This window comes from Oncorhynchus gorbuscha, unplaced genomic scaffold (assembly GCF_021184085.1).
Source record: "Oncorhynchus gorbuscha isolate QuinsamMale2020 ecotype Even-year unplaced genomic scaffold, OgorEven_v1.0 Un_scaffold_778, whole genome shotgun sequence".
Taxonomy (NCBI): domain Eukaryota; kingdom Metazoa; phylum Chordata; class Actinopteri; order Salmoniformes; family Salmonidae; genus Oncorhynchus; species Oncorhynchus gorbuscha.
Window position 1 is genome coordinate 50,427 of NW_025745808.1, and position 15,713 is coordinate 66,139.

The window sequence follows — 15,713 nt, forward strand, 5'->3', positions numbered from 1 at the left end:
AGCAGCTATTTATACAGCCAGCATCTCCTTCTACAGCCAGCAGCTCTTTATACACACTTACACATACTTATACACACGCACAAGCACACACACCCTGAAGCTGGTAGGGTGGGTTCGATACGATATTATCACAATACTTAGTTGCAAATACAATATGTATTACGATTCTCACGATTCTCGACTATGTTTTGCGATTCAATACTGTGATTTTATTGCGATTAGATTTTATTCCAAAAACATATTGCTCAACAATACATCTGCTGCAGAGGGACAAGAGAAAACAAGTTCTAATCAGTCAAAGAAACAAACACTTTGTCTCCCTGTTTAAAAAGAAGATGGACAACTGGCTATGAAGGATATATACTGGAGTTTTAGAGCAGGTACAGACAACTAGATATGAAGGATATATACTGGAGTTTTAGAGCAGGTACAGACAACTAGATATGAAGGATAAATACTGGAGTTTTAGAGCAGGTACAGACAACTAGATATGAAGGATAAATACTGGAGTTTTAGAGCAGGTACAGACAACTAGCTATGAAGGATAAATACTGGAGTTTTAGAGCAGGTACAGACAACTAGATATGAAGGATAAATACTGGAGTTTTAGAGCAGGTACAGACAACTCAGGTACAGACAACTAGATATGAAGGATATATACTGGAGTTTTAGAGCAGGTACAGACAACTAGATATGAAGGATAAATACTGGAGTTTTAGAGCAGGTACAGACAACTAGATATGAAGGATAAATACTGGAGTTTTAGAGCAGGTACAGACAACTAGATATGAAGGATAAATACTGGAGTTTTAGAGCAGGTACAGACAACTAGATATGAAGGATAAATACTGGAGTTTTAGAGCAGGTACAGACAACTAGCTATGAAGGATAAATACTGGAGTTTTAGAGCAGGTACAGACAACTAGATATGAAGGATAAATACTGGAGTTTTAGAGCAGGTACAGACAACTCAGGTACAGACAACTAGATATGAAGGATATATACTGGAGTTTTAGAGCAGGTACAGACAACTAGATATGAAGGATAAATACTGGAGTTTTAGAGCAGGTACAGACAACTAGCTATGAAGGATAAATACTGGAGTTTTAGAGCAGGTACAGACAACTAGATATGAAGGATATATACTGGAGTTTTAGAGCAGGTACAGACAACTAGATATGAAGGATAAATACTGGAGTTTTAGAGCAGGTACAGACAACTCAGGTACAGACAACTCAGGTACAGACAACTAGCTATGAAGGATAAATACTGGAGTTTTAGAGCAGGTACAGACAACTAGATATGAAGGATAAATGCTGGAGTTTTAGAGCAGGTACAGACAACTAGCTATGAAGGATATATACTGGAGTTTTAGAGCAGGTACAGACAACTAGCTATGAAGGATATATACTGGAGTTTTAGAGCAGGTACAGACAACTAGATATGAAGGATAAATACTGAAGTTTTAGAGCAGGTACAGACAACTAGATATGAAGGATAAATACTGGAGTTTTAGAGCAGGTACAGACAACTAGCACAAAAATAATGCGATATTATCAAAACGATAAGATGTATCGTAAAAATGTTTATCCCGACATGTAGCTGTATCGATTATCTTCCCCCATCGCCAGTTCCCTGTGTGAGGAAGTGTAGCCTACTGATGCCAGATGTGGTGTGTGTGTGTGTGTGTGTGTGTGTGTGTGTGTGTGTGTGTGTGTGTGTGTGTGTGTGTGTGTGTGTGTGTGTGTGTGTGTGTGTGTGTGTGTGTGTGTGTGTGTGTGTGTGTGTGTGTGTGTGTGTGTGTGTGTGTGTGATCAGTGGTAGGCAGGGTGGAGAGGGCCGTGTGGGCAGAGAGAGGGCGGTGTCACGGCTTCAAACAGCAGCCTGAGGGATTTACTACCCACAGGATCAACCACCTGATCCCTTCATATTCCCCACCCCTGTTCAACCCCCTTAAAACAACATGGCCGCCACTGCACCAGCAGACAGGGCCGGGGCCCAAATCATTCAAGCAGGCTGCTCAAGAAACCATTAGCCATAGTACTGCAAGGAGTCAAGAATCACTGTGTGGTAGGATGCAGATAGGTCAACACTAGTCTTTCTATAATCTTTACTCTGAGGACCTGAAACATTCCACACCCCCCCCCCCATTCAACACAAAGGCAAAAGCCCTCTGAAGACCAGGGGTTATGGGGTTATGCCCCTTCCCCTGTCCCCTGTCAGCCAGTGAGCTCAGGTGCTTGGCTAAAGTGGTGGAACTCCCAGGGTTTTAAAACAGAATGACCCCTGAACCAATAGGGAATGGGAACAAGACGAAAATGTTGTAGTGGGCTAACTATAGTCTAGTAATTACCACATGTTGTAGTGGGCTAACTATAGTCTAATAATTACCACATGTTGTAGTGTAGTGGGCTAACTATAGTCTAATAATTACCACATGTTGTAGTGTAGTGGGCTAACTATAGTCTAATAATTACCACATGTTGTAGTGGGCTAACTAGAGTCTAATAATTACCACATGTTGTAGTGGAGTGGGCTAACTAGAGTCTAATAATTACCACATGTTGTAGTGGGCTAACTATAGTCTAATAATTACCACATGTTGTAGTGGGCTAATTATAGTCTAATAATTACCACATGTTGTAGTGGGCTAACTATAGTCTAGTAATTACCACATGTTGTAGTGGGCTAACTATAGTCTAATAATTACCACATGTTGTAGTGGGCTAACTATAGTCTAATAATTACCACATGTTGTAGTGGGCTAACTATAGTCTAATAATTACCACATGTTGTAGTGGGATAATTATAGCCTAATAAATCCACCTCAGCCAGGATGTTCAACTTCACACAGGATCACAGAACGTTCAGTATGAACAACAGAACAGTAGAACAGACTTCCTCATTCCGCCGATTCTTCTCCCATTGTCTATGGGGCTGTATGAGTGCCTCTGGTCAAGACCTCCTGCACCTCATCCCCCCCGCCCCATCCCCTTACCCCTGGACGGGGACATGGTCCTACCTCCTGCACCTCACCCCCCCCCCACCCCCTCACCCCTGGACGGGGACTTGGTCCAACCTCCTGCACCTCATATCCCCCCCATCCCATCATGGTCCTACCTCCTGAAACCCCCCCCTGGACGGAGTCATGGTCCTACCTCGTGTGTTGGTGGCCAGGTCAGCCACTTTCTGAAAGGCATCCAGGAACGCTGCAGCTGCAACCACGGTCGCCCTGGAAACAGAAACAGAACCCAGCTGGTCACGTTTTGGCCCTCCTTTAAACTACTCTTAACTGAAGTGAACACACATGTACCGACCAACCGACCGGGCACATGATTAGCCATGGGTAGCGTGCCAAACAGTGCCCTTATTCCCTATGGTGCAGTACGATACAAAAGTAGTTCACTTTTAGGGAAATTGGGAAGCAAATACTGTTGGGCCTGGTTGAAGCCTTGAGCTATCTGAGATCTACTGTTGGGCCTGGTTGAAGCCGTTAGCCATCTCTATCTGAGCTCTACTGTTGGGCCTGGTTGAAGCCATCTCTATCTGAGATCTACTGTTGGGCCTGTTGGTTAGCTATCTCTATCTGAGATCTACTGTTGGGCCTGGTTGTAGCCTTGCGCTATCTCTATCTGAGATCTACTGTTGGGCCTGGTTGTAGCCTTGCGCTATCTCTATCTGAGATCTACTGTTGGGCCTGGTTGTAGCCTTGCGCTATCTCTATCTGAGATCTACTGTTGGGCCTGGTTGAAGCCGTTAGCCATCTCTATCTGAGATCTACTGTTGTTTCAAGGGAAATGGCCAGGGGCTGCTAGTTATTATAGCGTTATTAGGCCTATACTGTTAGCTGACGTTCATTCACAACAAGACAATAAGAATGTGTTTCCTCTCTGTCTGTCTGGCCACGGGCCTCACTTTAACATCTCTGTTAATGACCCTTAATGACCGTGATAACAGGCAGAGATAGGGTCTACAGCGTTCAGCTTTTCATCACAGTAGAACTATACGTCTGAATGGCGAGGCTGCTGAAATGTTTGGAATGTCTTGTCTGGCTGAAATCTAGGTAGCTCATCAGAGTCCCTGTGCTTTGACTGAGGTACGTCACGTGATTCAGATCTCAGGGTCAGGGCTGTTAACGAGTCGTCTTGGATATCAGCAGTAGTTTCCCTGTGACGCACACGCACACACACACACACACACACACACACACACACACACACACACACACACACACACACACACACACACACACACACACACACACACACACACACACACACACACACACACACACACACACACACACACACACACACACACACACACACACACACACACACACACACACACACACACACACACACACACGATTGTTAACAGGTCTCGGATTACATCTACATGGGATGGGAGTACTATCAGTCTCCAGGCTATGTGACGCAAACAAAACCAGAAACCGTGTACTATGCAAACACACGACACACGAACACACCTCTGGAACACTGAGAACAATGCCAGTAGTCATGGTGACTGTTGTTGACGTAGATACGAAAACACATGTGTCTGTCAGACCAGTAAGGCATGCCTAGAGCTTAGCTGATGATAACAGTGACAGTAGGTGACGGAGATCTGTAAACATTGGTTTCAGCGTGTCATCTTAGCGTGCCGAGGACTTACACAGCTCTGCATGGTCACTAAACATACGTTCAAGTACAACGGTGTTCCAAATGGCAACTGATCCCCTACATCAAGTGCACTTGTTTTGACCAGGGCCCCACACTAGATCAGTGTGGTTGGACAACATAATCTACACGACAGACCACACAGAGGCCATGGAGAAGTGGCCATATTGACTGTCCTGTTACAGAATGCACAGGCAAAAAGTCACCCTCTTTCCTACAGATGTAGTCGGAAGTTTACATACACCTTAGCAAAATACATTTAAACTCTGTTTTTTCACAATTCTTGACATTTAATCATTGAAAACATTCCCTGTCTTAGGTCCGTTAGGATCACCACTTTATTTTAAGAACATTTAATGTCAGAATAATAGTAATTTAATTTATTTCATCACATTCCCAGTGGGTCAGAAGTTTACATGCACCAGCTCTGTCAGGAGTGTAACTGAGTCATGTCTGTCAGGAGTCAGGTTTGTAGGCCTCCTTGCTTGCACACACTTCTTCAGTTCTGTCCACAAATTTTCTATGGGATTGAGGTCAGGGCTTTGTGATGGCCACTCCAATACCTTGACTTTGTTGTCCTTAAGCCATTTTGCCATAACTTTGGAAGTATGCTTGGGGTCATTGTCCATTTGGAAGACCCATTTGCGACCAAGCTTTCACTTCCTGACTGAAGTCTTGAGATGTTGCTTCCATATCCACATAATTTTCCTACCTCATGATGCCATCTGTTTTGTGAAGTGCACCAGTCCCTCCTGCAGCAAAGCACCCCCACAACTTGATGCTGCCACCTCTGTGCTTCACGGTTGGGATGGTGTTCTTCGGCTTGCAAGCCTCTCCCTTTTTCCTTCAAACATAACAATGGTCATTATGGCCAAACAGTTATATTTTTATTTCATCAGACCAGAGGACATTTCTTCAAAAAGTATGATCTTTGTCCCAATGTGCAGTTGCAAACCGTAGTCTGGCTTTTTTATGGTGGTTTTGGAGCAGTGGCTCCTTCCTTACTGAGCGGCCTTTCAGGTTATGTCGATGTAGGACTCGTTTTACTGTGGATATAGATACTTTTGTACCGGTTTCCTCCAGCATCTTCACAGGGTCCTTTGCTGTTGTTCTGGGATTGATTTGCACTTTTTGCACAAAAGTACATTCATCTCCAGGAGACAGAATGCGTCTCCTTCTTGTGTGGTATGACGGCTGCGTGGTCACATGCTGTTTATACTTGCGAACTATTGTTTGTACAGATGAACGTGGTACCTTCAGGTGTTTGGAAATTGCTCCCGAGAATGAACCAGACTTGTGGAGGTCTACAATTTGTTTTCTGAGGTCTTCGCTGATTTCTTTTGATTTTCCCATGATGTCAAGCAAAGAGGCACTGAGTTTGAAGGTAGGCCTTGAAATACATGCACAAGGTACACCTCCAATTGACTCAAATGATGTCAATCAGCCTATCAGAAGCTTCTAAAGCCATGACATAATTTTCCGGAATTTTCCAAACTGTTTAAAGGCACAGTCAACTTAGTGTATGTAAACTTCTGACCCACTGGAATTGTGATACAGTGAATTATAAGTGAAATAATCTGTCTGTAAACAATTGTTGGAAAAATGACTTGTGTCTTGCACAAAGTAGATGTCCTAACCAACTTGCCAAAACTATAGTTTGTTAACAAGAAATTTGTGGAGTGGTTGAAAAACGAGTTTTAATGACTCCAAGCTAAGTTTATGCAAACTTCCGACTTCAACTGTATATAGGGCACTACTTTAAATGGGTCCTGGTCAAAAGTAGTGCCCTGTATAGGGAATAGGGTGCCATTTGGGATGTAGAGTCTGTCCCAGAACAACAGAATTCTTTATCAACTCAAAAGGTATGCGTCTGATATGAAATGACTAACATCCGTTTGACCAGGAATGAACAACACTGTCCTTGTCAACCTGTAATGGTATTACCACAGACTGTGTTGTAGCGGGTTGGAGCTAACCACTACACACAAGGGTGTGTTGCTAGTCTCTGGCGGAAAAACACACACACACACACACACACACACACACACACACACACACACACACACACACACACACACACACACACACACACACACACACACACACACACACACACACACACACACACACACACACACACACACACACACACACACACACACACACACACACACTCGCCCACACACACAAAAAGACATACGGACGCACACTCTCCACAAGCACATTCCATTCTATTTAAAGGGAGAGGAGAGCCACTACAGGGGAAACCTCTGGTTGTGTTAGTCTCTGTTGGATACTACTGTGCACTATATAGGGAATAGAATGCAATTTGGGACGTACACATACTGTGATTACACAGTAATACACAAATACCAAATATTATCTGAAACATTATGTTGGGGGAAGTTATAAAGACAAACATTGTGCTACAAAAAAGCAAAGAATGGATTTAAAAACTATAATTAGATAACTTCCTAGAAGGCAGTGTGGAAGAGGACAGCTAAATGACAGAGCACTTAACCCTACCCTAACATTATTACAGAGTAAGACACACTACCATTCAGCCTGTCCTCCAATTCTACCCAGCAGAGATCACCAGAGAGGTGGGTAGAGGTAGTAGCTAGACTGGGTGATATTACCCAGCAGAGATCACCAGAGAGGTGGGTAGAGGTAGTAGCTAGACTGGGTGATTCTACCCAGCAGAGATCACCAGAGAGGTGGGTAGAGGTAGTAGCTAGACTGGGTGATTCTACCCAACAGAGATCACCAGAGAGGTGGGTAGAGGTAGTAGCTAGACTGGGTGATTCTACCCAGCAGAGATCACCAGAGAGGTGGGTAGATGTAGTAGACTGGGTGATTCTACCCAGCAGAGATCACCAGAGAGGTGGGTAGAGGTAGTAGCTAGACTGGGTGATTCTACCCAGCAGAGATCACCAGAGAGGTGGGTAGATGTAGTAGACTGGGTGATTCTACCCAGCAGAGATCACCAGAGAGGTGGGTAGATGTAGTAGACTGGGTGATTCTACCCAGCAGAGATCACCAGAGAGGTGGGTAGAGGTAGTAGCTAGACTGGGTGATTCTACCCAGCAGAGATCACCAGAGAGGTGGGTAGATGTAGTAGACTGGGTGATTCTACCAAGCAGAGATCACCAGAGAGGTGGGTAGAGGTAGTAGCTAGACTGGGTGATTCTACCCAGCAGAGATCACCAGAGAGGTGGGTAGATGTAGTAGACTGGGTGATTCTACCCAGCAGAGATCACCAGAGAGGTGGGTAGAGGTAGTAGCTAGACTGGGTGATTCTACCCAACAGAGATCACCAAAGAGGTGGGTAGAGGTAGTAGCTAGACTGGGTGATTCTACCCAACAGAGATCACCAAAGAGGTGGGTAGAGGTAGTAGCTAGACTGGGTGATTCTACCCAACAGAGATCACCAAAGAGGTGGGTAGAGGTAGTAGCTAGACTGGGTGATTCTACCCAACAGAGATCACCAAAGAGGTGGGTAGAGGTAGTAGCTAGACTGGGTGATTCTACCCAACAGAGATCACTGCCAAGCCGCACTGCTTCTTGACACACTGCTCGCCTTAACCCGGAAACCAGCCGCACCAATTTGACGGAGGAAACACCGTCCAGCTGGCGACTGTAATCAGCTTGCAGGTGCCCAGCCCGCCACAAGGAGTCACTAGAGCGCAATGGGACAAGGAAATCCCGGCCGGCCAAACCCTTCCCTAATCCGGACGATGCTGAGCCAATTGTGCCCCGCCTCATTGGTCTCCCGGTCACGACACAGCCTGGGATCGAACCCGGGTCTGTAGTGACGCCTCAAGCGAAGCATTGCCTAACAGGCTGACTACACTGCTCACATCGAGTGCGCTACAAAATACATTTAGAAATCTATATTATTCCATTATTGCTGCTCACGCCAACAAGCATCTGCGTTGCCAAGAGCTAAAATAGAAGTCAGTTCTATTTCTGACGCAGATCGAGCTGCAAGTCCTGCCTCTCCCATGTCCTCATTGGTTTATAGAAGCAGGTACCCACGTGCAATCTCCTCATTGGTTATAACCATGTGGGTAACTGAAAGGAACGAGGTCAGTGGCGGTAATGCACCTACTTTATGAAAGTTGCCAATCGCAACATAAAATCAAGAGAAGAAAAGGCCTGGAAGGAGGAGAGATGACTAGAAACGATTCTGTTGACCTTTTTATATGTGGATTAATTGTTTGAGTCGAGGACCTTGTGCATTTCAGGTAAAATAACAACTCAATGTTTATATCCCAGGACAAATTAGCTAGCAACAGCAAGCTAGTTAAATAGGACAAATTAGCTAGCAAGTGCACGCTAGCTAGCTAAATTGCCATAAATGTTTAATGCTTTTTCGACCTGTCTCCAAATTAATGTAATTGGTTCAGAGTTTGTTTTGATATTTTAACCTGCGTGTCGTGATCGCGTTTGGTGTGAGGGGACAAAATACATTTATGCACGATGACGCACGATGAAGCACGATGGCGCATGCACGCAGCCGGTTTGGGTTCCGTGTTAGACCGCTGCACTACTCGGGAGGACATCCATCCTGTTACAGCCACAGCCACAGCTGTCCTACAATTCCACCCAGACACACGAAGATCACAGAGACCTGCACTTCAGTGTCTGGTATGGGGGTCAGGGGGTTTAGGCCTAGGTGAGGCAATTCTTCAACAACCCCTCAACACTCACACTCACAGACTCAGCACAGAGAACCATGGAGTAGAACTAGGCCTAGAACCTACACTATTAGCAACTACACCGTAGCTCAACCACAGCTGCCCTACAGTTCCACACAGATCTCAGATAGGTGGGTAGAGGTTGGAGATTGGGGCGGAACCAATAACGATGGACACTTATTGGACAGCTCTTTTCTAGGACTTATCCTACAGCATGACACTTATTAAGGTTCTATACCTGTGGTAATAATGAGATGGTCCTGACTGTGGTCTAGGGGTCTACCTGTGGTAATAATGAGATGGTCCTGACTGTGGTCTTGTTGAGGGTCTACCTGTGGTAATAATGAGATGGTCCTGACTGTGGTCTAAGGGTCTACCTGTGGTAATAATGAGATGGTCCTGACTGTGGTCTAAGGGTCTATACCTGTGGTAATAATGAGATGGTCCTGACTGTGGTCTAAGGGTCTACCTGTGGTAATAATGAGATGGTCCTGACTGTGGTCTAAGGGTCTACCTGTGGTAATAATGAGATGGTCCTGACTGTGGTCTAAGGGTCTACCTGTGGTAATAATGATGACTCACCTGAGTTGAGATTGTAGTTTCCCAGCCTTGCTGATAAAGTCTTCCCAGATGGGGTAGCTGTTCTGTGGAAACAAACACAAAGTACAGGAATATCAGAACATCTTGTTTTCCCTGAGCACAACATCTGTCAGAAACACAAAACAACATGATAACAACACACACACACAGAAAAAACTATTTTTCTTTTAAAAACCTTTATTTTACCTAGTGTCCCATTGAGGTAAAAAAAAATGTTATTTTCCAAGCCAGATCTGCTCATCAAAGTGACGATGGACAACCTATTAGACTTTATATTGACTATATTTTGTGAACAGACAGTAATGAACACACGGTAATGAACACACAGTAATAAACACACAGTAATAAACACACAGTAATAAACACACAGTAATGAACACACAGTAATAAACACACAGTAATAAACACACAGTAATAAACACACAGTAATGAACACACAGTAATGAACACACAGTAATAAACACACAGTAATAAACACACAGTAATGAACACACAGTAATAAACACACAGTAATAAACACACAGTAATAAACACACAGTAATGAACACACAGTAATGAACACACAGTAATGAACACACAGTAATGAACACACAGTAATAAACACACAGTAATGAACACACAGTAATAAACACACAGTAATGAACACACAGTAATGAACACACAGTAATAAACACACAGTAATGAACACACAGTAATGAACACACGGTAATGAACACACAGTAATAAACACACAGTAATAAACACACAGTAATAAACACATGGTAATGGAGGGCCCTCCCCCACCCTCCATTCGGCAAATCTGACCACAATTCCATCTTGCTCCTCCCCTCCTATAGGCAGAAACTCAAACAGGAAGCACCTGTCTTGAGGACTATTCAACGCTGGACTGACCAATTGTAATCGATGTTTCAAAATTGTTTTGATCACGCGGACTGGGATATGTACAGAGTAACTTCAGACAATAATATCGACACATATACCGATACGGTGAATGAGTTTATCAGGAAGTGCATAGGAGATGTGGTACCCACTGTGACTATTAAAACCTACCCCAAGCAGAAACCGGTGAAAGCCTGAACCACCGCATTTAACCAGGGCAAGAAGACTGGGAATATGGAAGAATACACACAGTGGAGTTATTCCCTCTGCAAAGCAGTCAAGCAGGTTAAACGTCGCTATAGGGACAAAGATGAGTCCCAGTTCAACGGCTCAGACTCGAGACGTATGCAACAGGGTCTACAGACAATCACGGATTATAAAAGGAAAACCAGCCACGTCACGGACACCGACGTCTTGCCACCCGGACAGCCTGAACATCTTCTTCCCTCGCTTTGAGGATAATACAGTGCCACCGACGCGGCCCGCTACCAAGGACTGCACCCCCCCACCTCCTTCTCCGTGGCCGACATGAGTAAGACATTTAAACGTGTTAACCCTCGCAAGGCTGACAAGAGGAATACCTATGTGAGAATGCTGTTCATTGACTACAAGCTCAGCATTCAACACCATAGTACCCTCCAAGCTCATCATCAAGCTCGAGGCCCTGGGTCTGAACCCCGCCCTGTGCAACTGGGTCCTGGACTTCCTGACGGGCTGCACCCAGCTGGTGAAGGTAGGAAACAACACCTTCACTTCACTGATCTTCAACACTGAGACCCCACAAGGGTGCTTCCTCAGCCCCCTTCTGTACTCCCTGGTCACCGACAACTGCGTGGCCAAGCACACCTCCAACTCAATCATCAAGTTTGCAGACGACACAACAGTAGTAGGCTTGATTACCAACAACGAGACAGCCTAAAGGGAGGAGGTGAGGGCTCTGGGAGTGTGTTGTCAGGAAAATATCCTCTCACTCAATGTCAACAAAACTAAGGAGATGATCGTGGACTTCAGGAAACAGCAGAGGGAGCACCCCCCTATCCACATCAGTGGGACCGCAGTGGAAATGGAAAACTTCATGTTCCTCGGCGTACACATCACTGACGAACTGAAATGGTCCACCCACACAGACAGTGTGGTGAAGAAGGTGCAACAGCGCCTCTTAAACCTCAGGAGGCTGAAGAAAATTGGCTTGTCACCTAAAACCCTGACAAACCTCTACAGATGCACAATTGAGAGCATCCTGTTGGGCTGTATCACCGCCTGGTACAGCAACTGCACCGCCCACAACCGCAGGGCTCTCCAGAGGGTGGTGCGGTCTGCCCAGCGCATTACTGGGGGCAAACTTTCCTCCCTCCTGGACACCTACAACACCCGATGCCATAGGAAGACCAAAAAGATCATCGAGGACAACAACCACCCGATGCCACAGGAAGGCCAAAAAGCTAATCAAGGACAACAACCACCCGATGCCACAGGAAGGCCAAAAAGATCATCAAGGACAACAACCACCCGATGCCACAGGAAGGCCAAAAAGATAATCAAGGACAACAACCACCCGATGCCACAGGAAGGCCAAAAAGTTCATCAAGGACAACAACCACCCGATGCCACAGGAAGGCCAAAAAGATAATCAAGGACAACAACCACCCGATGCCACAGGAAGGCCAAAAAGATAATCAAGGACAACAACCACCCGATGCCACAGGAAGGCCAAAAAGTTCATCAAGGACAACAACCACCCAAACCACTGCCTGTTCGCCCCGCTATAATCCAGAAGACGAGGTCAGTACAGGTGCATCATAGCAGGGACCGAGTGACTGAAAAACAGCTCCAGCACATCAGAGGCAGCTGCCTATAGACATAGATTAGGAATCACTGGTCACTAAGGAAATAAAACACGAGCCACTTTAATATTGACTCCGTATCTTGCATTACTCATCTCATATGTGTAAACTGTATTCTATTCTACGGTATCTTTGTCAATTTAATTGTTTGTAAATATAGCTTCATCCATCTCATGTGTATTTACTGTCCTCTATACTATTCTACTGTATCTTTGTTACTTTAATTGTTTGTAAATATAGCTTCACCCATCTCATATGTATTTACTGTATTCTATACTATTCTACTGTATCTTTGTCACTTTAATTGTTTGTAAATATAGCTTCACCCATCTCATATGTATTTACTGTATTCTATACTATTCTACTGTATCTTTGTCACTTTAATTGTTTGTAAATATAGCTTCACCCATCTCATGTGTATATACTGTATTCTATACTACATCACCCATCTCATATGTGTTAACTGTATTCTATACTATGTCACCCATCTCATATGTGTTAACTGTATTCTATACTATGTCACTGTATCTTAGTCCAATTCCGCTCTGACACATGTGTATAGATATCCTTAATCCATTCCTTACTTAGATTTACCTGTATTTTGGGTATATGTTGTGAAACTGTTAGATATTACTGCACTGTCGGAGCGAGAAGCACAAGCATTTCGCTACACCCGCAATAACATCTGCTAAACACGTGTATGTGACCAATAAAATGTGATTGGAGTTGAGTAGTGTAATAGTCAGACTACGCTGCCATCCGGGAGGCCGAGGAGAAGATAAGTAAGGATGCTGTGTCTGAAAATGATTTGTAGCATTAGTGACCTTAGGAATGTCACCCTGTGTAACACTATACCGCCATAACACAGGAGACAGAGAGAGAGTGAGTGAGAGAGTGAAGAGAGAGAGAGAGAGAGAGAGAGAGAGAGAGAGAGAGAGAGAGAGAGAGAGAGAGAGAGAGAGAGAGAGGAGAGAGAGAGAGAGAGGAGAGAGAGAGAGAGAGAGAGAGAGAGAAAGAGAGAGAGAGTGAGAGAGAGAGTGGGAGAGAGAGTGAGAGAGAGAGAGAGGAGAGAGAGAGAGAGAGAGAGAGAGAGAGAGAGAGAGAGAGAGAGAGAGAGAGAGAGAGAGAGAGAGAGAGAGAGAGAGAGAGAGAGAAAGAGAGAGAGTGAGAGTGAGAGTGAGAGGAGAGAAAGAGAGAGTGAGAGAGAGAGGAGAGAAAGAGAGAGAAGAGAAAGAGAGAGAGAGAGGAGAGGAGAGAAAGAGAGGAGAGAAAGAGAGAGAGAGGAGAGAAAGAGAGAGCGAAACACACACCCATACAAACACACACAGCTCCTTAGCATCAGTAGCCGATTAATATTTCAAGAGCCTTGAAGGCAGAGAGACCTCCTGCTGAACAATAACCTAGATACCCACAGCAACAATAGATTCAGAGGTGAAGGATATAGATGTTATAGCATAACAGTGCATTTGACATTGGAGGAAAACACCCGAGCCTCATCCATGGATAACCCCATTCTAGTATGTTTGTTTGCCTCCATAAACATCAGTCATTTGGCTTCATAGCTCTCAGTTCAGCCTGAAGAGAAAGCAAGCAGCTAGCCATGACACGATGATGATGTTATTATCTGTGTCACAAATGAACAGACAGCCAGTTAACATGATCTACTTAGCTATTAGCTTACCTTAGTGGCCATTCCTACAGCACAGGTTACTGAATGAGTTCATATGGAGAAAGATAAGTAGCTATCTATCCCATGTACACTGTTATAAACACAATGATTCAGAACGGGATAAAGTTTGACTTACTTTCATGTCGCCTACCACACTCTGGAAAAGTCCCCCCAGTGCACTGCATTCCTTCTCAATAACAGACTCCATTTTTCTGGACAACTGAGTAACTGGTCAGTCTGACGGTCAAGCTGGACAGCTCCTGAACTTTAAAGAGTTGAAAGAAAATCTCGGGCTCTTTGAATATAAAATCCTCGGCTATTTGAATAAAAAATAATTTCGCTTTAGTTAACTATTCACCGAACGAGTGGAAAAGAGCTTGACTTGATGCAGAAACGAATAAAAACCCGCTCCAGCCTATATAAGCTGGTTCGGCGCAGTCAAAAGCTCTCGGACAAGAGGTGAGACTGAGAGAAGAATAGTCTCCTGGCGAGATTTAAAACCCAATCGCTTCTCCACTCACGGTCCATGATTCTCCAAATGACACAATTCCCGAAACGTATTTAATACAACATGTATAGATATAGATCCGATATTCTCTGTATATTCAACGTAAACAACTAAATAATCTACACAAGCACATTCCAACAACAGCTCCGTCTCAGAAGCTCAATGTATTACAACGCAATTTCAGCTGGTCGAGCCTGGAGACTATGTGAAGATCTCAATTCAAAACATACTCCTCGCGTCCTCTCTGCTCTCTCCTCGTCTCCTTCTCAAAGTCCATTGGAGGAGAACGTAAGAGGGGCGGGGCCTCTGACTTTCTCATCCAATGGGTTTCAGAGAAGGAGACGACGGGAACGCAGAGAGGACGCGAGGAGTATACTACTTTCCTAAAGGTACAGAGCGCATACTCGAAAAGCGAAATTGCACCCCCCTCCTGGCTTTGACGCGTGTGTTGGCTTCTTGCCTTTTAGCTCGAGATAGTTTATAAACGAACTACTGACTGATTTCTATCTTTCTCAACTCATCATAACTGTTATTTAAAATGGGAGAGAATATTATTTCCGGTTTAGCAACAAAATTGTTCATGGAAATCTACAAAAACACTATACTCACACTCACACACACTAATTGCACTGACACTCTCACAGAAAACCTACTACACACATTCACATACTGTACACTACTGCCGCGTTCAAAACAACTGTGAACTCGGAAAAGTAAGAGGTCAAATCACCCCCCCCCCTAGTTCACAGCAGTGGCGATTTTAGCATGTAAATATTGGTGAGGCAAACAATTGTATTTTTTATTTATTTATGCCAGCAAAGCCACTACACAACA

The 15,713-nt window shown here is 44.4% G+C and overlaps 1 long non-coding RNA gene across 1 annotated transcript; it reads right to left on the reverse strand.

The window, feature by feature from the left end:
• Nucleotides 1–3,138: 3,138 nt before the first annotated feature.
• LOC124020243 lies at nucleotides 3,139–15,022 on the reverse strand. Its single transcript, XR_006835942.1, has 3 exons — nucleotides 14,508–15,022; nucleotides 9,962–10,023; nucleotides 3,139–3,232 (listed from the first exon to the last, which is right to left on the reverse strand). It is a non-coding gene; the product is annotated as an uncharacterized LOC124020243 (long non-coding RNA).
• Between the last annotated feature and the right edge of the window lie 691 nt (nucleotides 15,023–15,713).